This window comes from Neopsephotus bourkii, unplaced genomic scaffold (assembly GCF_033783945.1).
Source record: "Neopsephotus bourkii isolate Nb327-2 ecotype Australia unplaced genomic scaffold, CSIRO-AGI_Nbou_v1 NB_832, whole genome shotgun sequence".
Lineage (NCBI taxonomy): Eukaryota > Metazoa > Chordata > Aves > Psittaciformes > Psittacidae > Neopsephotus > Neopsephotus bourkii.
Genome location: NW_026901328.1, coordinates 254762 through 279172, shown reverse-complemented (window position 1 = coordinate 279172; position 24411 = coordinate 254762). Strand labels below are relative to the sequence as shown.

Below are 24411 nucleotides of genomic sequence, written 5' to 3'. Positions count from 1 at the left end.
GTTTGATGCCGCTGGACTTCCTACCCTACTTTAGTATATGTGCTATAAACAATTAGTATTGTTCTTGTTTACCAGATAGAAACACTGCCACCTCTTGGCTATTCGTTGTCCTGACCCTTTTATCAATTTTCTAGTTTTTTACGATGTTCTGATGTGTGTTCCTGAATTATCAGGTGGTGGTGTGGTGCAGTTCTTAGTATCATGTACTGTAGACCTGAGGTTTTGATGGAAATCTTAATTTACTGATTTTATTTAATTTAGTGGAACAAAATGAAGAGGGGGTGCTACTTAGTTTAGCGACTACAAACTTGCTGATCCATCTCTGTGTATACGTCCCTGGAAAATACACTATGCTAAGTTTTGGCTCCTGTCTTTGGGTAGATTAGCTGACCGGACAACTAGGCAGCAGTGCTGGCACCTGAAAGTCATGTCTGGTACAAGTGAATTCTGTCTTTATGCCTTAAAAAAGATTGGCAGAATATTTCCTACATATCTTTGTTTATTTGAATTTGGTAAAAAACTACGCTGATCAATTACTGAATTCTGCATAGTTGGGGAAAGAGGGTCATGTTAGGTTCTGACCACATTTCTGATAGCAGTTTTAGCAAAGCTGGCTTGAGGAGTTTTGTAAACTACCTGCAGCTTCAAAACTACCTATATTGTGTAGGGTTATAATAATTTTAATTCCAGAAGACTTTCCATTTGAGCTGGAAGTTACACATGTAACTTTTCTTGCTGTAAACCGCCTTCTCTTTTCCTGTAAATATCCAATGCTGGCCAGGTCTTTGTCTGGTTGTACAGTGAACCTTAACTGTGAGAATGCATAGAGAAACTGTGAACTGTGAAACCAGCCTTGAGGAACCTGATGCTGGCTCTTACTCTTAGCAAGCCAATCCAACAGGGTGCTGCAAAGACCTCCTGTTTAAAACCTGGCCATGTGAGGAAGTCTGACTTGGACACGTCTCGTAGGACTTTTCCCAAAGAACAACTCTTGTGCAAAGCAGTAACATCTGTATCTCAAAAGGCAGCAATAGTAGTTGGTGCAATCCCCACCCGAAGGAGAAAGTTTTGGTGAAATGCAGTAACTTGAGATGCAGACAAGGTGCTTGTAGAATGTGAGAGGACTTCAGTGTCTGAGGAGGATTGTCAGGATGCTGTTGGTGTAAATCCAATTTCCTGTGAATGAGCTTTCAAATCTTAACTTGGAGTGTCTTGTGGGAGCTGTTCAACTTTATAGAGCAGAACCTGAGTGACTGGTCCAAGAGAGAGCAAGGATGAGCCTGTCTTTCTCATCAGTAGGAGAGGAAGAGGAATCTGGGGTGCCAGTCTGTGCTCCAGTGGCTCTTATTTCATATTACGAATATTTTATGCAGAGTTAAAAAGCTGAGAATTCAGACTTTGTATTAACTGCAGTGCAAGCTAGAAAATAAGCTGGAGTTGCTCAATAACAACACTGTAGCCGTAGCAAATAAGGCTTCACTGTGCAAACTATATGGTTCCTTTTGTCAGATCTTTACAGTGAGGAAATAGAAAAGGCTGAAAGATACTGCACAAATTTTACGAAGGCTTCTCTTGCATCTTGACTTTTTGTAAATTACAGTTGTTGTCTAGCTTTGTGCATCATAATGTTTAGGAGGGCTCTAAAATTTCATTCTCGAATTTAAATGGCAAATAATGACAGTCCTAGAGGTTCTGAAACTACTCTTGTTTAGCAGCAAAAAACCTGGCATACAGCTAAAAGGTGTATTGTGCTGATGCTTGTCATTAATAAAACTGATGTCTAGTGTCTTGTGTTCCCGCATTTTTACTATTGCAGAATCACTCATACTGTATAACCAGTAGTAGCTGACCTTTTAAAAATGGAGCCTTGCTGGAGGGGAGAAGGACTGGCAAATGTTGCATCCGAAAATTACTGGTTTTCACAAGTATTCTTTTTGGTAGTGGCAGATTTAGTTAGGATAAAACACTCACTGAATACTTCTGGCTAATTTGTGGTAGAAGTGAACAGGTAATGGGATTTTCAGAATTGCTTGCAGCTATCTCAGTGGCTCAGTACTTTGAATGGGAGAACAAAAACCTACCTTAAGATTTTTTTTTTGTTGTTTTCAGTCTTTTTGACAAAGCTTAAGAGTTTTAACATCTCAAAGCATGTTTGACCTTCCCACCCTTAAGCCATTTTGACACTCTTTTCCATTGCGTTTCAACAGGAAAGAAAGATCCTTTTTATAGGCAAATGGCTTCCTCCTTCTCTTCTCCCTCTTTTCCCTTCCATCCCCCACCCCAGAGTGCCTTTCTAGTGCTTAGGCTTCAGCTGCTGCCTGGATACTGGCTACATCTGTCTTGTTTAGATGGTCCTAAGGAAAAACAGCACAGAATGTGACCGCAGGGCCGACAAGAAGATACCTTTCTTTTCAAATCTGAAAGGAATCCCTGCGCTTGCTTCTCCCTTTTCCTTAAACTGTTTTAAATCAATCATGGCTAGGGCTGGAAAATGCCGTCTCTTCCCTCTCTTCCTGAAATGGTTAAAATCCAAAAGATTTGGGGGGTCTAATGAGTTAAATATGGTGGTGTTCACAGGACTGTTTCCCCTTGTACAACTTGCAGTTTGATGAAATAACTTTTTATGGGCTCTTGCTTTGAGATGGCCATTGGGAAAAGTTTTGGAGAGGAATAGTGTTGCTCTGGGTAGAATTCGGAGGTTTGCAACTCCATAAAATGCTTGCACTGACAGCAGGCTGGGCTTTTGTTCTTGCATTAAAAGGGACAGCATTTAAACCTGATTTTGGCTCTGAGCAGCGTTAATGTTTTGTGGGGATTGTGGTCTAAAAGATGGTGTCTGTCAAGGGAAAGAGTAATTACGTGGGGCAGATAGAGGACAGTGCAGTTCCTATTTTGGGGGGAATTTTCTAGTATTTAAGTGCAGGATGGATGCTGGAACAATGGCAGTTTATGCCAGCTGAGAATGGTGTTACAAGCTTGTGGGGTGGTGGTACATTTTTTAAAGTTAATCAGCTTGTGAGTGGGGGGAAAGCAATTCAACTTGATCCTGTTCATAAAATTCTGCTATAGCTGAAACGAGTTTGCCCTTGTGACGGTGTCTTGTTACATACAGAATAGGAGGAGGCTCTTCTTAAAACATCAGCATGTTCTCATGCATTTACATCACAACCTGTGTGTGTTTGGCTGTTCTGAGGTGCTAGCTTGTGGTTAGCAGTCTCCTTACCACCCCCACTCTGGATAAAGGTGCATTATAGTGAACTGCAGGGAACAGAGGAGAAACAAATAGGGAAAGAAATGGCTCTTGTAAGAGTTCATGTTGATATCCCTTGTTTTAATAATGGTAACCAGTACTTTTATCTGTTCAAGAACTTATTAACCATTTGACTTTATAACCATTTGACCATTTGACTTTATTGCAGTGAGTGGCTATAGATGTATAAGCTGTGTTTTTATTGTACAGTGTAATGTTTTAAGGAGTCATGGAATAAGCGTGTAGGCTCAGGAGATGCAGCCTAAGTAGTCTGCATGTTACTGGTGTGACAGAGGTGTCTAAGGATGTGGTCCTTTAAATTTAGTGAAAACACTGCTGGAGTGAGACTCTGGGTTTCATTTCTGTGCTTCCTCTGTAGTAACAGTGCTTGAACTTTGGAATCCACTTTCCCGGCTTTTGTGTGGGGAGGCAGAGCAAAATGGATGTTAGCGATGAACTCGGCACGTTCACTGAGCTTCATATAACAATTATTTGACATGTTGAACCAGCCACACAGGATTGTCCTTATGTATTCCTGTGCAAGGTTCAGAAAGTGACCTAGCCAGCTTGCGAAGCTGAAAACGAGCTTGTGACTCTGCGCAGAGGCATGTTAACCAAACCTGGTTCTGAGGCTGCTTCAGCTTGTACTGGAACAAGATTCTCAAGCATGTTATCGAGGATGTGTTATAAGGACAGTCTCTGCCTCAAAGCAGATCCCAATACATGCTGCAGAATTTGTTGTACAATGAGTAGCTTAGGCCTGAAACTAAAGGAATTCTTTTAAAAATGTGTTTCCCCTTGGGAATGTGGATTAAATAGGCAAATGGATTTGCAAAAAGTGAATTTAATACCTCTGATTCCATTTCCTCTGGACTTGAACAAGTACATGTTTTTCATTCATTGTTTTTAATAAAAATTAGTGGCCTAACATCTGCTGATTCTCAGCAGACCTGGAAGAGGTAGGCTGTGCCTACTTAACTTGTGCCTACACTGGTGGGATTTAAGCATTGGCATACACTGACATGTACACTAGGTGGATTTTTGCCTTTACTAGAAGGTATGTTGACCCTGCCGAGTCCGAACAGCTACAGTAAATGAATCGTGTGCAGGTCTGTCTTCAGACTGCTCTTGAGAAGTGCAGATCAATATATTAAAATGGTTAACCTTTGCTTTCACTGTCAATTGAGTAGAAGTTGAGATATTCTTGAGTTGCTTGGTTATCGTGCTGTGAGGGTAGGTCCCCCTCCCAAAATCCTGCACTGTGCTCATGGCTCTGTGTGCAGCCCTCTTCCTCTGGGAAGGGGGCTCAATGCCCAGGTTGCTGGGGAAGTGGACCTCAAGGATAAATACTCACTATACACAGAAGTAGCTTATGAGTAGGGGGAAAGCTCCAGGCACTAAGGATAGCTTGTGCTGAAAAGCGCTAATACAAACCTGCCATTTCTATTTCTAGTCATTGGAAGCTGATGTTTGGCCTCTCCAGAGTGCCCTGAATGCCTACAGCTCCTCAAAATGGAGGCTGATACAAAGGCAATCATCAATGCTGCCAGAAGGCATTCCCTCCCCACCACTTCTCTCCTCCAGGCTGTGCTTCTGCAGTGGCCCCAGGAGTGAAGTGCACGCTTCTGCAGGGAAGAGGGCAGGCCTGCCGCTCTTATGCTTGGACTGCCTCTTCCCACCACTTGCTTTTACACCAGTGTTTACACCTGTAGCATTACTATTGCTTCCCCAGAACTGGTATAGCAAGCCATATCAGGGAACTGATCTGACTGGTACGCAACTTTATAGAGAACATGGACAAGGGCAGTGTGGTGTTCAACCAGATCGGTTCTCTGCTTTACAAAGGTATTGACTAAACTGGGGGGATGCTGATGGGGTAAGCCCTCCTTTACTAGGAGGATTTGCTTAGGTCAATCTTGAAGCACTTCTAAACCCCCTGCTGCATATTTACAAACACAAATCTGAGATGTGTGCTGCTTTACATAAGTTTGTAATTCCTTTGGAAGTGAAGTGGACTTCCCCATACTGCTTCCACATTCAGCCTTGGGGACCTGTAGTGCTGACTAGAGGGGAGAAAGGATGTGGGATTGGGATAATTGAGGATCTCTCTGGGTTGCATTGCTTGTTTTGACACCATGAAACCACAGTACTGAACAGCTATCTCTTATGGTCAGCATTAAACTACATGCACCTTCAAGTCCAAAGTATTGACTGCAGTGAATTTGCTTGCTCTTCGTTTTTCTTCAGCACATTAAACTGTGCGGCTAACAGAAGAGCAGCCTTTATCAAAAAGAGGCATTGGTCTGCTGCATGAACTGAGCATAAAGTCAGTTGTTTGAACCAGCAATGTTACAACCGAAATCTTTTAATAGTGGGTTCTTCACTTACTGAAGCCTTCTGCAAATACCATCTTAGAATGGAGCTTTCAACACTTCCAGAGTTGTTGAGTTGTAATTCTCTGTCTTTCAGATTTGCTGCTTGTGTCTGGCACCAGTTTTCACTTGTCTTCTCATTCAACACTTGTTTTTTGGGTCTGGCTTTAATGAACAAATGTAACTTTGGGTTAAGTGAAGAATATTCATGTACACTGTAACTGGGGCTGCTGTTCACTGTAACAGTCTTTTGACCTGCTTATTAGTGTGGGGGCATTGTTCTGGTAAGCCATTCCAGGACCCATCCTGCCAGTTTTCTGCACAGGATTAATCATTTCCTCTTGACCTCCTGCTCTCTTTTCCTAACATGTTGCATTGATCAGAATCCTTAACTCACAAGTTTGCTCCTGTTTTTTAAAAATGGGAGGAAAAGGAGGGGGGAAGGAATGCAGAGAAATTATATGTAATGTCTGCTGTTAACATTCTTAGTAAGCTTTTTCCTTCTTGAGTCCTCCCTTCTCCCAAGAAAAGAAATCCCTTCCTGGTATGTATTAGCTTCAGATTTCAAGCATCTTGACTACCTCTGTTTCACTGGAATTAATTTTATTTGAGCATGCAACTTCCTGCAATATCAGCTTTGCTTATAAATGTCACATTTAAAGCTTTACCTAGCGGAGGCTCTCAGATACTGATCTACCAAATTAGAGCGCTGTAATAATCTTCCTGATCTGCAGTATTTCCATCATAGGTAAGGCAGTGTCAAAAATACTGCATGTGACTCTTAATTTCCCTCTATTTTTTTTTATGGCAGCAGAGGAAGGTATTTGTGAGATAATACAGTTCTAATAGAGAAAATTCCATGTTTGTCTTCAATGACAGCACCTTTGTTATGCCTTTAAAGGGGCTGTTGACCTTAAGGTTTAAGGGTCTGCTGACAGCCAGTCCCAGGTTATAACAGTAGAATAAAGGAATAATTATTCTGTTCAAATTATCCATGGGTCCCTGTATTTCCCTACTGTCTGACTGGTGGCTGAACCAAAATGCCCAGGAGCAGACCTCTAGACTTCAAATTTCACTTCTGGCTGAGCTAGTTGTTCTGACCCACTATGTCCAAGCATGATCTGGCTTTGAGAAGGCTAATATGACTTGTGCTTCCTTTCCTGAGGTGTTAATAGCAGCTCCAAAGGAGAGAGTTAACCTGGAGAAAGCCAATGGGATAAAAGCAAAGGTCTGGTTCCTCTTTTTGAAAGACCCTCTTTCTGTGACGCTCCATATCAGAGGTAGTCTTCCATTCAGCCCTTGCTTTTCTGCAAGCAGGAAAGAAACAAGTGGTAAGACTTAACATCTCGTGGAAATAAATCATTTAACCTGCTTCGTATCTCTTCTGGCTGATAAGCAGTTCTAGGTTCATGGCCTGGCTCAGATCAGGAATGCTAGATGTCTGAGCACTTCCTGCTACTTTGGACTACCTGGGGATTCATCTTTGCATCCCAGTTTAAGCACAGAATGCTTCCAGAGGGGACTGAGCCATGTGACTGACAAAGCAGAGATCTGGACATTCATTTCTGAATAGCAGAAATGACAAAGCTAAAGTAGGCTGTGAGCTGGAAAGTAGAACTGGATGTGGTTCCCCTATCAAAAGCGAACAGCTTTCTCTCTAATGAAACTCACAGCCCCATGGAGTGAGCTGACTAGAAAGCCCATCCGCTAAGCTCATGGGAGCCTGAGCTTGAGACACCATAGCTGTTAGTTCAAGAACTGATGGTTTTGGAGGAATCTCCGAATTCTGTTTTGTCTCTTGCCCCAAGATAGGGTTATGGGAAAACTGATGGGTAGTAATGTCATCTTGCTCCTCAGGGCAGCATGTTAGGACCAAGCAAAAAGACCACATCACAAAACCCCCCTACCATTTTGTTGCTCTGTATGCATCACAAAGGACTTGAAAGCAAGTGGGCCTTTCCCAGGAACACATCTGGAGATGGAGGGTGGCTTGTTGCCTGCTTGGTGCTAGACAAAGTGAAACAAACAACCTGCACTGAAGGAGGCTTCAGGCTGATGGCTCTGGCACTATGCATAGGGGGTCTGGGGCTGGCTGAGGGGAACCATACATTTTTTTCTATTTCTCAGAAGGTTACTGTGGGGTTGGGGTGCCTTCAGCCATGTTGAAGACTCTGCATTAACATAGTTGTTGTTAGCTGTTGGCCACCACACCCGAACATCCTGGATATTGTCCCTAGCTTTGCTGCTGGCTGTTGAGCTCTCCACCAGCTCCCTGAGCATCTGGCTCTGGTGATAAGACACAGCACACTAGCAAAGATGAGGGGGAATGTACAGTCACAGAAGGGGCCCTCTTGGTTGCCCCTGGTCTAACTCCCAAAGTCTAGCTTCTTTCTCCCTAACCTTCACTGTAGAAGGCTGTAAGCTAGAAGTAAGCTACTGTCATTAGGTGATATCAAATGGACCCCTTCAGTTGAGGTGTGGGAAGGGATAGTTGCTTAACACTACCCATATGTGTTAACTTGATGGGACTGCATTGGTTGTGAATGTTTGCAAAAATCATTGTTATTGATTGTCTAGTAGTTTCTTGCGAATGCTTTCAAGTTTTAGGGTGTTTTACTGTAAACTGGCTCTAGTACATTTTCAGAGATGAGAATGAGGGTCTAATGGAAAATACTCCCCTCTCCCCCCCTCCCAGTATAAGCAGAGAAGGTATTTTTCAGCTTCCCATGGCAGCCAGAACAGGGATGAAGCCTTTGCAGATCAGGGCTAGTCAGTCACCTGAGTGATTCCTAGCTTGTTCCACTCCCATGCCATTTTCTGTTGAAGAGCAAATTATTGTAGTGCTGGTCCAGGTTTTGGTTGCTGGTTAGGGCTCTAAGGCATAGTCTTGTCTTGTTTCTAGCTTAAGCAGTAAAAAATCCTACCTTTTCAGGAAAGAAGGTTTTGTAAGTAGCTGGATCTCATAAGCTTTTGTGGTAGAAGTTGTGTCAGGGTAGTAGTTACCGAATTCCAGAAGCAACCTTATTACCCAGTCCAAAACCAGTGTCATTTAGTAGCTGGCCTGTTTATATGAGAACTATTTCTTAAACTAGAAAAGTGAGGAATAGCTATTTTAGCAAGGCTTCTTTTTAGCTATGTCTGCACTCCTCAGAGGACTATGGAAGGTAGTGCAGCAACAACCAGAAGTTAAGTTGTAGCTTGCAGACCTGATGAAAGCTTTGGTCTTTTTCTCTTGAAGGGAAATCTGTAGTGCTAGAACCTACCTTCTGTCTAGGAAACAGCGGGCATATGCATGCTGCATGAAGTAAGGGTAACACTTCTGTGGTGTCTCAGTAGGGAATTCAAACTTGTGTTAATGTGAGTAAACCAAAATGCTAACCAAGCAAAAAATCAGTTATTTTTTTCTATCTGAAAGGTCTTAATGAGGAAGTATGTGTCTTCAAGTCTCTCTAATAGAAGGTTTCTTGTTACCTGGTTTGCTCCTTCAGTGCTACCTGAACTGGGTACCTGAAAAGATCAAGACCAGCTAGTGGTTTGTACCTCTTAATAAGGCAAATGGGTGAACTTTAGAAGTTTTTTCTTCTGAGAAATTACCAGTGTGGTCTTTTCAGTGTTTTGTTTTGGTGCTATTGCTTATTAAAACAGACTTGGTTATTCTTTCACTGGTTTGAGCATTGTAACATTGGGGTCTTTGGAGAGAGAAGCCTTGCTTCCTGTGGTTAGCTCTGTGACTTGTGCATAACAGCTTGTATGTTCAGAATGTGTCGTGTTTGTATTGGCCGTGTTATCTTGAACCTTTCCTAGAAAGAAAGGGTGTGGGAAGAGAAGTTGTTCTGCTCGTCCCTATTCACTAAGGTATTTGTTAAAAGTGGTGTGGTTTTTCACCTTAGCAGTGAAAACAATGATGGTGGTTAATCCACCCATCTGTGACTAGCAGCACGGGGATGTATTTTTACTCAAGTCATTAATGCCCAATTGGAGTTTTCTGAAAGCACTCCTCCCCTTCTTCCCACCAGGGTTGTTGATATATGGCTCACTCCATGCCTGAAGTTGCTGCTGTGACTCGTAGTTTATGCTTCTCATGTGAAGAGCTGGTAGTGATTAATCCTGGAATACTAACACGAAAGATGGTGAGGGGGCTCTTTGTTTTTTTTGAACAATTTGGTGCTCCCTAAAACACAAAGCAATAGACTTTTTTTTTTAATTGCCTTTAGAATGTTGTGGGCTGGATCCTTTTAGACTAAAGAGATTGCTCAAAATTGTTTAAATACACTTAGATATGTCTTCCAGAAATCTTTCCAGCTGCTTGTATGCAGACCGGTTTTATGTGTGTGTGCATGTGCTCAGCTGCTGATGGAGGATCAAGCATGCTTTTCAAATGTACCTTTGATAGCTGTGCTGCTGTTTGCCAAGCAGCAGTAAAACCAACCCCTTTCTAGAACTTCGAAGCAGCCAAAACCAGAGCTCTGGCACATGCTACAGGCATTTGTCAAGGCAGTTCATAAGGACCAGTAAGGAACTGTTACCGGAGGGCAGCAGTGTATAAAATTTGAGATCATGGGAGGCTAGAGAAAGACAAAATAAGAAAATGGCCTTTGCTTTCTGTCCTTGCTATCTTAGCTATGTAGAAAAAGTATTATTAATGGGAGATACAAATAGCCTAAATGCAGTGTTCTTGTTCTTCTCAGTCTGAGAGAAAATCTCAGATGTGTGTTTAAAAGTATGCAACCAAGTAAATTGTTTTTTGACTGTAATTTCTGAAAATCAAATCATTCCAGGGAAGAAATAAAATATTCTAGTGTTCTCTAAAGTGCATTCATTATATTCTTAAATTCTACTTGCTCTCCCTGTGAGATATAGAAGCTCCTTGAATGATTCAAATGCTTGAGTATCTTTAAGTTCGATAATTTCATAGTCATTATTTGCATTTACAGCTTCACAGTGCAAATTTAGTCTGGAGAGATTAAAGAGTTAGTTTAATCTCTGCTTGCAAGACCTTAAAGTCCTCCTTCCCTCCCACCCACCCTTTTCAAGGATAATATTCCACTGTGCCAGATTGCTTATATTGCCACCAGAAAATTGCTCGGACTGCTTCTTACAAAATCAAAGGTCAACTTCATGGCTTGGTGGCAGCTGGGAAACTAATGATTTAATGCTGCTTTGACCTTTGGCTTCCTGGTCCGTTTGAATCTGACCCAATGTTTTAATTTTCCAGTACTGCTGGGCAGTTGGCTTTTGTCTGTTTCCAGATGTAACTTGCATATTGAGGCCTGTTACTGAAGTGAAAACAACAACAAAACATTTCAGCTTACAAGGGGAAGGAAAAGTAACAGTGCCTAATTCTTTAATGCTAACAAATACAGCTGTCCAGTGAGACTGATTCTTCTACAGTGAACAAGGTCAGGTTTAGAGTAACAACATGTGAATATTTGTCCAGCATTTACACCTAGAAGTATTTTAATGGTAGTCTTGCTGAAATGCTGCCTTTTTTTACAGATCTGTAAAAAGTAACATGGTAAAACCAGTAGCTCTTTCCCTTTCTGCCCTAAGTCTCTGCAAATCAGTATTTCTTTTTTATTGGAATAAAAGTCAATTTGATCTGATACTGGGAAATGTCAGAAAAATAACAAGTTCTTGAAAAAGCATATGCATGCTGTTGGTGGGGAAATAGAAGTATAAAGTGAGATGGAAAGCAGGGGTGACTTTGCTTTTAGTGTGATTAGGAAGTTGCAACACTTGATCAAGAGTGCTTTGTGATAGATTTTTGTGTGTGTGTGTGTGTGTGTGTGTGTGTGTGTGTGTGTTTATACAAGGTGAATATTGCATTAGGTTTTTGCAATACGGGTAATTTTGCAACCTTTACTGAATGGTTTGAATTTGCTATTAATGGTGTGATAATGGTGGAGAAAGCACCCTAAGGTAGTTACCTTTTTGTTAATGAAAAGACTGCTGATTGCTTGGAAAGATTCCCATTGAGTACAGATGCATGTGGAAACTGCTCTTTGCTTGAAGTGCAAATATCTTGGTTTGTCCTCCACAAGTACCAATCCAGTCGATTCCTGCCTGAACTACTCTGCCGCTCTCAAAGGTCACCTCGGAGACAGGCTTGTGTGCTAGAGGTTAGTTTTGCAGAGCAGATGGGCTGCTAAAACTTTTGTGGTCTCCAGTCAAATCACCTCAAGCTGTAATCTCATTAAATCTTAAGTGAATCAGTGGGTCTGGATATTACTTGAAAGCAGTGTTACAGGAAGTGATGTTCCTGATGTAGTAGGCCTGTCTTGGTCGTAAGCTACCAGAGGTACTTGCCTGTGTGGCTCAGAGCTGCTGTTACTTTGATGGCAAAGGTGGTATGTGGGGTGCAGCAAGTTAACCTTTTGGTAGAGGACAAAGGTAGAAATGCAGCTTTTCCTGAAGTCTTTGTGTTCTGCCTTACCTAGCTGCTTCCTCCCTTGGGAGTGGGAAAGAACCATACCTTGTGTAAACCCAGCCTTTTGGTCATTTGGGGTACCTAAACTGCAGTTAAAACTGCTGCCAGTGCTTGTCAGAAATGGCGTATTTCTAATGTAGATGTTCATGGTGTCCTTTACTGTAAGAATGGTCTCTTCCTTGGAATTGTATTCTATAAGAAGACAGGGCAGATTTTATCATAAAATAGCTTTTTTGTTTTCTTTATAGTAGGACTAGTGCGTGTTTTTCTTTTCAAGAACTGGGCATTTAACCTTCTTAGCCATCCCTTCTTTCTTCTTTTAGTAAAGTGAGTCACACTTAACTCTTCCCCCTAGATCAGCCTGGATAGCTTTTCTTCCCTTCACTGATGACTGAGCAAACTTTTTATATTTGCATTTATCCAGATTTAAAACTCAAATAAGGCTACAGTTAAAGGTTAGGGTAAGGCTAACTTGCCTGCACAATACAGAAGCAATCTAAAGCCTAGTGTTATGTGGAAGGTTTGCTGCTATTTTTCAATAGCAAGATCAAGGCTGGTGTTTTCACTGAATGATTCAAAGTATTTAATCATTTTCAATTTTTAAAAGGTCTTTGAGATATCACTGACCCCTGTGACAGGGTGGCACTAAAGCACTATGGTTCGGTTAGACCAAAACTATAATACTCCATAACAGAATTTAGTTGGTGGCTGTATGAATGTGTGGACTATGTACTTGATCCATTGGAGTCCCATGGAATGGATCAAAAATAAAGTGTGTTTATCAATTGTAACTTAAACCTTGAATGGAATGGAAGATTGTTATCCCCCCTAACTGAACCTACTTCATAATAATGTCTATGGCACAATGTCAGATGGAATTATTAGTGTATCTCGTTGTCTGTAAGCATATGAAATCTACCTTGCACTTTGAAGCAGTAGTCATTCTGTTCTCCTTCAGGTTTCATTTAATCAAATTTTCATCCTGGAGTGTCTTATCTCTTCCCACCTCTCCCAAATTAAAAAGGGAAACATTCTTACACTGTTTCCGTGAGGAAAAGTGCTCACGTAAGTAGGATGTTATGCAGCACTTAAATCTATGACAGAATGGTGGGAAAATAGGGGGTGAGTGTAAAAAAAAATAATAAAAAAATCCAACAAAAAATACCAAAACCAGGTCCATGCAATAACAAAAGCTACCCCTTTATGAGAAGGGGAGGTGGAGGAAGGAAGGGAATATACGCTTTAAACTTGCTTGTACCTGTATTGCACCCATTTGGAAATATGTGCAAGGCAGGAAAGTGATTAATTTAGAGTTCTGAAACTTAGGAAGTCCTGCTTGCCAGAGAGGCAAACAGCTAGGGATAAATGAAGAAAACTTAAATTGTCCATCAGGACTTGTCTTTTCAGGTGGAAATAGAAGTGTCTCTCATTTTGTGTTAATGGCTTGTAAACCTTTTCTTGCTGTCCTATAGTGATGGAGAAAAAAAATATTCTGAGTAAACACTTCTGACTTCCTGGAACAGATCTCCTTATTCTTATATGTTCTTTTATGATTTACAGTATCTTCTTGGCAGTAACTGCAGAGCTGTATCAGTATATGATAGATGGACAAGCATTTACTCATTCACTCACAAGGGATTAAAGAATAACCTGCAGTGGTGTTTGTTATATGATTATTGAAATGCCCTGTGGCTGTTAAGACAGCTAGGTCTGCCAAAACAAACATTAAATACTAGAGTTCAGTTGAAAGTAATAGTGCGCTAGCACCCATAGGATAATACTTTCATGAGGAGTCTTTTCATAAAATGATTGTATAATCCTCCTTGAAATTATGAGGAATTGTAACAAGCATATTAATCTGCCCAATTTAGTCTGGCATTTTACAGCAAGCAGCAAAGCTTTGATCCTCAAGGAGAGCATTGCTTTTCTGAGTAAGATATTCCAGTTATGTGCCAAATCCTGTGCTGGGAGCAGATAATGATTATTTTTCATGTGGATGGTACAATTTGATGTTATCTGAGGAACCCTAATATAGCATGTATATGTACACTTCGGGGGTGTGTGTGTATGTGTGCATACCTACACACACTTGTGTATATAGTGGTATATACACTGGTATATACACTGGTATATACACTGGTATATACACTGGTATATACACTGGTATATACACTGGTATATACACTGGTATATACACTGGTATATACACTGGTATATACACTGGTATATACACTGGTATATACACTGGTATATACACTGGTATATACACTGGTATATACACTAATATGTATGCTAATATGTATATATACACTTGTATTTATACTTTGGAGCAAACTGGTTTTTTTTTTTTTTTCCTTTCAAGGCAATCTAAATTTGTTCTTGCTTAATTAAGATTCCTCATTTATGAGGGAATCCCAGCTGAAACCTCGACATGTAGTAATTTTTCTTCCTGCTTTGAAACATTTACTTTGGCTAATAAAACTTTTACACTTGCATATTTTTGGTGTGTGAGCGATTGAGAGGATGGTGATAGAGAGCCTGAATGCTTTGAGGAAAGATAGCTTCTAAGTGTTCATGTTAGCCATTTTGGGTTTTAGTGAAGAGAAGGTCCTTTAAAGTCAGTCCTTATTCTGTAAGGACTTGGCATGTTGGTATATAGCTGTTTTAAGAGTAGTTTTGGGGACAGAATAAGGCAAAGAGGAGCAAGGAAGGCAGAGCACAGAGTAGGCCAATTCACTGCTGCCTTTGTGCTTTCCATGAAACTTGTCCCACATAAGCAGTAACTAAAAACACTGCAGTATAAAACACTTGGAATATGTTTATATGTCAATTTTCCCAGACAGCCTTCTTGCCTTTATTTCCTAATAAAAGGCTGTAGTTGGTCATATTCACTTTGACCTGAGTTTGATGTGCATATGGCACTAGTGGTAACTGGATTTGTTTAATAGGCATGGATTGTTTCACAATCGAAGGAAAAAATTTGACAGCTCCTTCTGTGGGGGTTTAGTACTATGGCTGTTCGTGTTACAGCTCTCCTCTGCAGACAGAAGAGGTGCAAGGCAGAAATGTGAGGGAGAGCAGAACTGTGCTATGCTTGTCAGGCATCCAGGCTGCAGTAGTAGCCAGTGCCCTATGTTGGGGTGGTGGTGCAGGAGCAAAAGAGAGGAGAATGACACTCTTCCCCTCCCCTGCCTGTCTCACATGCTTGGCCAACTAGGCAGTCACCACAGAGAAAATAGCATAGGATGGTTTGGGTTGGAAGAGACCTAAAAGCTCATCCAGTTCCAACCCCCCTGCCATGGACAGGGACACCTTCCACTAGACCAGATTGCTCCGAACCCCATCCAGCCTGGCTTTGCCTGTGAGGAGGGAGGAATTCCTTCCTGTAATATTCTAGGTGTTTAACTTACGCCCTAATGCATAAATTTCTGGTCTTGTTTAGTTTTATTCCCCATAGTTTAAACTGCCATAGGATCACTGTGATTCTGTTTGTAAATTAAAAATGATAGAGGCATTTAATTTATATATAAGAATCTTCAGTCTTGCCACAAGGATTCATTGCAAGCAGCCCAGTCCCTTTAGAGATTGCTGTCTCTGTAGAGATACTGGCTTGCATAATACTAGGTAAAATCTGCTGAAGAACTGATACTGGAAATGGGGGAGGGACAGTCTCTTGTACAAGTATGTGGATTGATCTTGCCTACCAGACTGTTACTCAAACTGGAATTACCAGAGTCTAATGGTGGTGCTGGATATCTGAATTGTTTCATTTTGCTAAATGTATGTTAGAAACTCTTTGTTATAAGGGCTTTCAGATTTGTTAGTGTGAAAGTATATATATTTTTGCTTTCACCCTAACACTAATCCTTCTTGATTAAAAAAAAAAACCAAACCCAAAACATAGAGATGGGATTTTAATTCCATAAGACATTATGTAATTTTGCTAAAATGGTTTTAAACAAATAGTTGGTACAGAGACAAACCTCTCCTGAGTAAACACTTGAAAGATAGAAATTAAAGATGTTGAGCTACCTCATCCTTGTGGTTTTAAGTTAATGTTACTTACATATAAAATTGGCTTTATTTGAAATTCTTTACTTTCTGAGCACTGTTTTTTACTAGTTGTTTCAACTCTGTGTTCTTATGTTCTTCCCCTGTGATTGACAGTAAGGCCACACAAGGTGAACAGCCAGAGTGTAAAGCTACAGAGTGGGCTCAGAATTCATAATCACTTCATTTTCTAGTATTCTTCAGCTACTGCAGTTTTAGTTACAGGTTAAATTCATGTGGTGGTTCAGCTGTGGGAGTTTTTAAGTATGTGCTTTCGATCTTTTTCCTTGTAGCAGGCAATTACTAGATGATGTAATTGAAGTGTTACACTGTGTGAAAGAATAAGCACAAACTCATGTTCTAAAGAATACTTTTCTGAAACAAGCTTTCTAATACTGATAAAAACAAACCCCCAAACAACTGAAATCCCACCCACCCCCTTCCCCCCCAAAAGGGGTAAAACCTATTGCGAAGGTAAAACAGGTAAAGCCGTATTTCTTTGGATAAATGTGTTCTTTCTCCTCATACTCTGTTTTTCCCTAACAGTTGAGCATTATGAATTTAAGATGTCTAGCCTGATAGGCTTTCTGTTCCCCCAGAAGAGCCCTCTAAAGATATTAATGGGAAGCTGTTGCACCAAAACAAATTTTCTTAGGTAGTGGTGTCTTGACTGCAGACTAGCTCTATAAGGAAATGTATCCTACAAAGACCTGTTTGTTCTGGGATCAGGAAAACTCCCAGGCAAACTGCATGCAGCCCATCTGCTTAAGATGAGGTTTCACAACTGGCTTTTCCTCATTGTGAGGACTAGCTGGCCTTTGAGTGAAATCTGCAAGGTTGAGTTTGTTTCTTGTTTCCACTCCCCCTATCAAATAAAGAATAAGGTTTGTCTCCAGTATATTAAGAGACAAAAACCATTTTCTTAGCTGTTTGTTTGCAGGGCATATGATAGCATCCTTGCTGTCAGCTTTCCATGTGAAGGTCAACAGTTGCCAGGGACCCGAATGGAGATAGTGTTCTCTGCAGTGGTGTAGGAACAGTTGAGGAATACAAGTTTCTGAGAAGCAAGGGCTGTACTGCTAGTCACAGAGCAGGGTGCAGGAGCCATGCATGTATGCTAACTCCTAGTTTAATTCCTTCTGTGCATAGAAGGAAAAACTTCAAAAAACTTCAAAAGCTCTAATGCTGAACTGTGCAGGAAAGGGGAGAATCTATTATGTAAGGAGTTTGTAGAGATGTTGAACTTTGGTTCTGTCTAAAAAGCAAAATGCCATGTGCAATAGCAAAGCAATTGTCAACACATTATGCGTTACAGCATGACTGAAACCATGGCCAAGCTTTGGCTGAGAACTATAAGCACTAACTTTCCAAGAGCTGGAGAGTTAGGGAGGCTCAGTGAAGGATTTTCAGGGAGTTACACTTGGACAGATGGACTTGAAAGTACAGCTGGGTCGTGATGTACTCCAACTAGTGCCTGCTTCCACAGCAGGCTGTTAGCTGCTTGCCTGAACTGTTCAATGTTTAGATCCACCCACTGTCCCCTGTGCCAAGACCACCCTGCTACTGCTCGTGTCATGTAGATTTGACACAGAAGCTGCATTTAAACAGGTAGTGAGTTGCATGTTGAAGCACAAGCTGGTCTCCCCTATCAAAAAGTCTTTAAAGAGCTAACTTACCACTGGCTGAGTTATTTACTAGCTACTGATACTATTTCATCTTTCCGTAGACTGGCTACTTTACCTGTTTCAGTGCTGAAGCAGATGCTGTGACTTCTTAAAAACAAATGAAATGCAGATTTTTCTTACCCCAAACAATTTATTTAACAGAAAGATGTAAAATGGGCCTACCACTATGTAGTAATGGAATGGTAGCCCACAGTGGGATAATTATAACTGTACCACCTCAGCATTAGTGTTGGAAAAATATTAAGCTTTGCTTATACCTATTTAGGAAGAACCTGAGTGATGCGTGTTAAGGTGGATGTGAGATGTTCTTTCCAGTCCATCAGTAATTGGGATCTCTGAGGTAGTGTGTTGCATCAGCTAGCCATGTTACATTGCACCCAAGAGCTTACAGAGAGCTGCGTGATGAGATGGGCAAAGTCCATGTGAGTGGTGTAGTGCTCCCTCCGTATTTAGAGTGAATGAACATGGGGCACCACAGCTGGCAGATGCTGTTGAGAGAAATAGTTGGGATGGTCCAGCTCGAGGCTGGTGGCTATAAGCAGGAGCTACAGTCCTCACATGAAGTTTTAACTATAAGATTTTAATTCAAAACACAAAGGATGGGATATTATAATATGCTGGAGCCAGCAGACCCTTAACCAGCTTTGTCAAAGGTGTGACTTTGTTTCCTAGCCCATTTTCAGCCTCTTGTCGCACCATTACAGTGATGATACAGAGTGAAGTGGATCTTGATTGTCCCTTGTAGCCCAGGTCCTTTAAAATTTTAAAATTCTGGTTGTATTGGCAAAGACAACTTAAATGCACTCTGCTCCACTCTCAGCTGACTGGTAATACCCATTGGGTTTTCTAAACTCTTAATGAATCTGTATCTTCCAAAACCTCTTTGTTCTTAGCTAGTTGATTTGACTGACCCAGTCACCACTCTCTAAAATATGCTGCTGTTTTTACTGGCTTCATACTATCATAGAAGGACTGAAAAAGGTAAACATCAAGAATGTTAAGAGTGTGGTAGTCTTGTTTGATTTAAAAGCCTGTTTAGTGTATCTGACTCAATGTAGGTTGGATACTCTTCTTCTGGTTAGAATTTGAGGTAAATGAATTCTTCAGTGAGAAGATTTACACTAATTCCAGCTGTGAGGCTGAAGCACCAGAGCTGAGCCATGTGGCTTAGTGCTGGTATTAGCTCAGCTGGTATTTAATATACTTGTCATCAGATGTCTCTGTCTTTAGTTGTGGGTTCTTCTTCCTCCCTTGTGTTGGGTCTACTGTGGTTCTGATCCCACAGTCAGCTGATAGAAAACAGTTTATTAAAAAAAACTAATATTCCGTTGTCTGCAGAGATCCTCAAATTTCTTCTGTGAGACTGGAGGAGCAGCGAAGAGGGGAGAAAAGGAGGAAGGCAAGAGGCACAGGGCTTCCTTGTAGAGTAGTTGTCCGTTTAACTGTGGAGTGAAATGATAGCCTTGAACTGTGTATGGTTTCACACTGGGAGCAATGCTGGTTAGATTGGGGGTTTTATTAGTGAGCTTCCTCCCCATCATGTGCTGGGCCAGGAGATACCTGTGTGGCTGAGAAACTGGAGCAAGGAACAGAACCCACTGGAGCATTTGGGGAAGAGTGTTAACACTGGTGCTAGGAAAAAATGCACATGAAATTACAGCTTTATTTCCTAAAATGGACTTAATACGAGTATTAATCATCTGTTAGCTGGTTTTTCTTATTTTTAAGGGCTAAGGAAATATAGCTAAACTTAACAGAAGTGCTGAATGATTATCTTGCACTTGAACTCATAAATGGACCCAGCCGTAGCTCTGTTCCTCCAGGTAGAAAAGGAAGGTAAAAATAGTGAACTAGCTTCAACTAATCCCACTTGGTACAACTTCCTGTGCGTATATTGTATGCCTTGTGTAGTATAGGGCTGTAATTCAAGATGCCCATATTCTTGTGGAAATTTTAGTAGAATACTGTCCTGAATTTGAGAATTAACTCTTGTCTGCTCTGGAGACCTTCTGGAGTTGGTGTATCATTTACCATTACATGCAGCAAAGAAAATTGGTGTTAAGCCAGTCTCTTCGACACCAGAGCATTAAGTCAAAATACAGTTTCTAAGGGTAATTTGATGATTAATGGGCACACAGAAACACTAGGGTTTTAAGTATCTCTGAAAGCAAAATGCTTCAGGTATGCTGGCAAATAGCCTGTAGTTCTGATGTGTATTGCACTGCTTGCTTATATCTTCAGTCTTTATATTTAGCATTTAAATTTAAAGAGTGTTATCAGTGCAGAAGTGAAGGTTCTTAAAATGCTGCTCTGACTGTGATATGAATCAAGGTAATTGCCATGAATTGCTATTAAAATGGAAACTAATGACTAGCTTCCTACAGAGTAAAAAATTAGTGCTATCCACTTAAAACTTGTAACACTTATCTGCACCAAACTTTGAACCAGTCATCCTGGGTGGTATATTTATATGCTGTTCAAATTAAAAATTGCTGTGGGTGATGCCGGGAGGCAGCTTTCTGGGGGGGGAAGGGGAAAGTGCAAAAAACCCCAGACCACAGTGCTGAGGAAGGAGGACCAAAACTCATTGGAAAATCAGTTTATACAAAATTCATAGTCCTCCAAGTCTTACATTAAACCTTAAACACTACCTAACAAAGCCACTGTTGTTTGAGTTACTGTCAAGGGAATTAGATAATAAAACACCTTTAATTATGGAAAACTTCATATTGTAAGTAGTAAGTATGATACTTTTATTTTTGGTCATGAACTAAGTTAACTTACAAATGCCGTACTGAAACTTTTCTAGAAGTAGAAACCAAGAGGCTACTGTTTTGTCTGTAGACTTTTTGTAATTGTTGATTACAGGGTGCCTTTTAGAGCATCAGACTCGCATGTTAAAATAATATGACCTTATGTGGTGCTGCCTTGTGCAAATTCTTAACACTGTAGCCTTAGATAAAAATCATTGCAAGATACTGAAATGTGATGGAAAACAAATGCTTAAATGTGACTAGATTCCACATGCTTCGACAATTCCATGCTTATATGTTCTTAAATACTCTCTGAAATGAGAGAAATCAAGTGTTTGCACGCTGGGAAGAAAACGGCAGAGTACTGGTGAGAGAAAAATTGTTTAAACACAGGTTAAGGCTAAGCCTCCTTAGATGCTGTTTCTGCTGAATTCTTCCCTGTCATGGTGCCTGCTACATTCCATTGCTTTTGTCTGGTCTTAGTATTTGGGATATTTTGGTGTGAGGGCTGGAAGGGGTGTGGGGGAGGGGAAGACACGCTGGAAGCTGGTCAGCAGTAAGGAGAGGAGTGCTGGTGTGGGAATTGTGGAGTAGGGTCAGGGTTTAACTTTAGTGGCCATTCATCAGATGATGATTGATTGCTGTGCAGTCCCGGGGGACGTTTAACAGCATCTCCGCCCATCCCCCTGCCCCCTTTGAAAGCAGATGGACCAAAAAAGAGGGAGAACGACACCCAGGAATTCCTGCTGTTGTAAAATGTTTTTACGGTGCACTGTACAGCCTTTCCTGAAGCAATCACATTTATGGCCTTGCTGTTGTATTTCTTGGGCTGCTCTGGCTGTAAAAGATGAATAGCCCTGTAATATGGTTCACTGATTCTGTTTAAATTGAAGTAGGCTCCCTTTATTGTTTTGTGTCTAAAATTGTATGCCACCAATTCAGGAAATATTTCCTGTTTGGGAAATAATCAACCCATACCTGATTTATTTTAAAATAAATCACTTTTAACTATCTCTAAAACTAAATTCCCCCCTTGCTTCTGACTCCCTTTTCATTTAATTTGGGTGGAAAGTCCAAAGTACTAATTAATGTGCTGAAGCAGTTATTTAAAGCAAAGCAAAACATGCACGCAAAACTAACCACACACAGCAAAAAAACCCTACTTCTAAAATTGATTATAAATCTTTTTTCCCCTTATTAGACATTTAACAGAATAGGTATTGGAAGGGCAACAGCTTTTATCTTAAACATTTATATTATAAAAAAAACCAAAACCAAACAACTGAAACTATCAAATTTTATTTTTATTAAAACCAGTGAAAACCCACAAAAAACATTTCAAACAATTGTCTTTACTTTAAAATGAAAAATAAAATTTGTATTTTTACTTTAAAACAAGTGAATTTTTACTTTAATTACTACAAAAAGAATCTTATTCACTAAATGCAGTTCACACAATTCCGAATTTCTTTTGAAAGCTGTAATTTGTGTCTTTTTATTCTCTCTTTCCTTTCTGCCTATCAGAACATTTGTGTAGTTTGGAAAAAACAGCATGTGTGTTTTTTCCTTAAAAACAATCTTTTGTGCACTTGGGAAAATGGTAAAATAGTTTTATTTATAGCTTGATGGATCTTTTGACTCTCATCTCTGCCTCTTCAGATAAGGGGGAGGAGGGGGGGGGAGTGTTAGGACTCTCCATAAAGTGCTGTGTGGTGTTTTTAAGCTGATGTCTGTTATGGAAGAATTAGTGTTTTATTATTCCTTCCCACTGCCCATGCACATTTCAAGACCAGCCTTGTTACTTGTCATATAATGAGCATAGAAGGAGCAGTATGTTGCTGTATTAACAGCGCAACTGAAATGCTTTGCTTTTAGGCACACAGTGCATGAAGTCTGAATTGAAAACATACTCGTATATTGTCCTTATTATTGTACTTATATTGTTATGAATTTTTTGCAGGGGGTGCTTGTTGGTGGCCTGGGGTGGGGGGTGTGTTTGAGTTTTTTTCCCCCTTCTATTTAGAAACAGGCATAGAAACTTAATCTAGCAGTACGTGACCTTTGTGGCCATGACCTAGGGACTGGTGTGTGAGCAGGCTTGAACTTTAACAATAAATGCCTGGTTGTGGTTGCAAGCACAGGCAAGCTGGATGCTGTGCTCCAAGCTCCGTTAGCCCAGTCGGTACAAATAAACCCCCCTTGCTGTTGCACCCTGCACAGCTGGGCTCTTTCCAGTTTAATTCTATAGGAGTGTGGCCACATTGCTGGGTAGGGCTGATGTACAGCCTGTTGGGTGCTCCTGACAGCGAGTATGTAAAATCAACCACAAGAGGAGAATTCCCCTTGTACCTTTGCCAAGTTTGAGGTTTCTGTTGTAGTCTTTGTATCCAGGAAAGAGTTTTTTGGGAGCTGCTAGTTCATCTTGAAGCTGGCTGACTTTCGCTTCTCTTCTGGTGAGTAGCTCTCTTCCCCACTGAGAGCAGTAGGGATTATGCATTTGTGCTTCCTCTTGTGTGCATTTAAGGGTAACTGTTTTGAGTAATAGTGTAGTGATGGAGATCAGTCTATCACTGTCTACTTTTTTCACCCACGTTTAACTCATTTGCTCTCAGATTTAAATCTAGGTTGTTTTTATCATTTTGTTTACTAAGAAACAAGTATCAGTGGCTCTATAGTATTTACCCAAGGCTTTCCCCTGCTATGTCCTATGTAAGCAGCATATTTCTGAAATGAGATTATGGCTCTTGTCCCTCTTCATTCTAAATTCATGAGTGCCGTTTTCCACCACGTTGTGGTGGGGGGCAGGAGGCAGCTGAATAGCTAAGCTTCTCTTTGGCTTGAACAGCTGGATGATTCCTTTAGGACTGGATGATGTTACCTCACAGGAGTGCCTGGGTGACAGGGCTGATCTGTGGTGTCTTACAGAGCTTTTGCTTCTGGTATCCTCCAAAATGGAGGATGGACAATAGATGTAACTTCCTTCTGGACTTCTGTTCATATGGTCACCACTTTGTTTTCAGCTGCTTCTGCTTGATTGAGGCCCCAAATCCCTGCTGTACGTTTTTAAAGTATATCAGATTCATATGACTTAACTTGATACCCTGTCTTGGTTTTCATTCTCTCTTCTCAGTTGCTTAAGTGGAGTCATTCAGCAACATGTAATAAGCATTCCCTGTAATTTCAGCAGCAAAAGAACTGCATGAGCAAGTGAACATTGTATACAGATTTAGACAACTGCAGGGTAAAGACAGGGAACCCTCTAGTTGAGGAAGATGATGCATTTGACTAATGAATTTCAGAGCCAAGGCAGCTTTTTACTCGCAAAAGATGGAAGATCTTAGACACTGTTTGAACAGAAGCAAAACCTAAGTTTGCTCCGGTTTCCCTATAGCAAAACTTGAGTTTTACTAAAGCTTTTCCCCATGCATGCACAAACACACACATATCCCTTGAGAAATTAAGCCATGTACCACTTCAGCTGTTGTGTTTATTGGAGCTTAACATGTCACTTTCTGCAGCACAGGCGATCTGAGGGAATCACCTGTCCTAGCCTCCCCCTTGGTTTTGATGGAGAAGGGAAAAGGGGGATGTTATGCACCATATCACCGACTGTTAGCTGGAATTGGGAGTGGCTGGATGACAGCTGTGAGAAGACAGGCATATCAAACACTTGTCCAAACTTTGTTCTGCTCTTGCTCCTTTCTGTGAGGTAGATTTCAAATAGCTGGTGATGGAAAAACTGTAGCAGGAAAAATTGTTTTCCATTTTGTAGTGGAGTTTTGACTCTTCCATGGTAATACAGATTTTCTAACATACCACTCTAACTGAAATAGTGTATGTAATGAAGAGCAAGACTTGGGATGTAAAGCTTTTT

General features: G+C 40.8%; 1 protein-coding gene across 1 annotated transcript in view; it reads left to right on the top strand.

Moving 5' to 3' along the window:
* Positions 1–24411, top strand: part of TRIM71 (tripartite motif containing 71) — a 53868-nt gene that overhangs the window by 14283 nt on the left and 15174 nt on the right. The window lies entirely within an intron of this gene.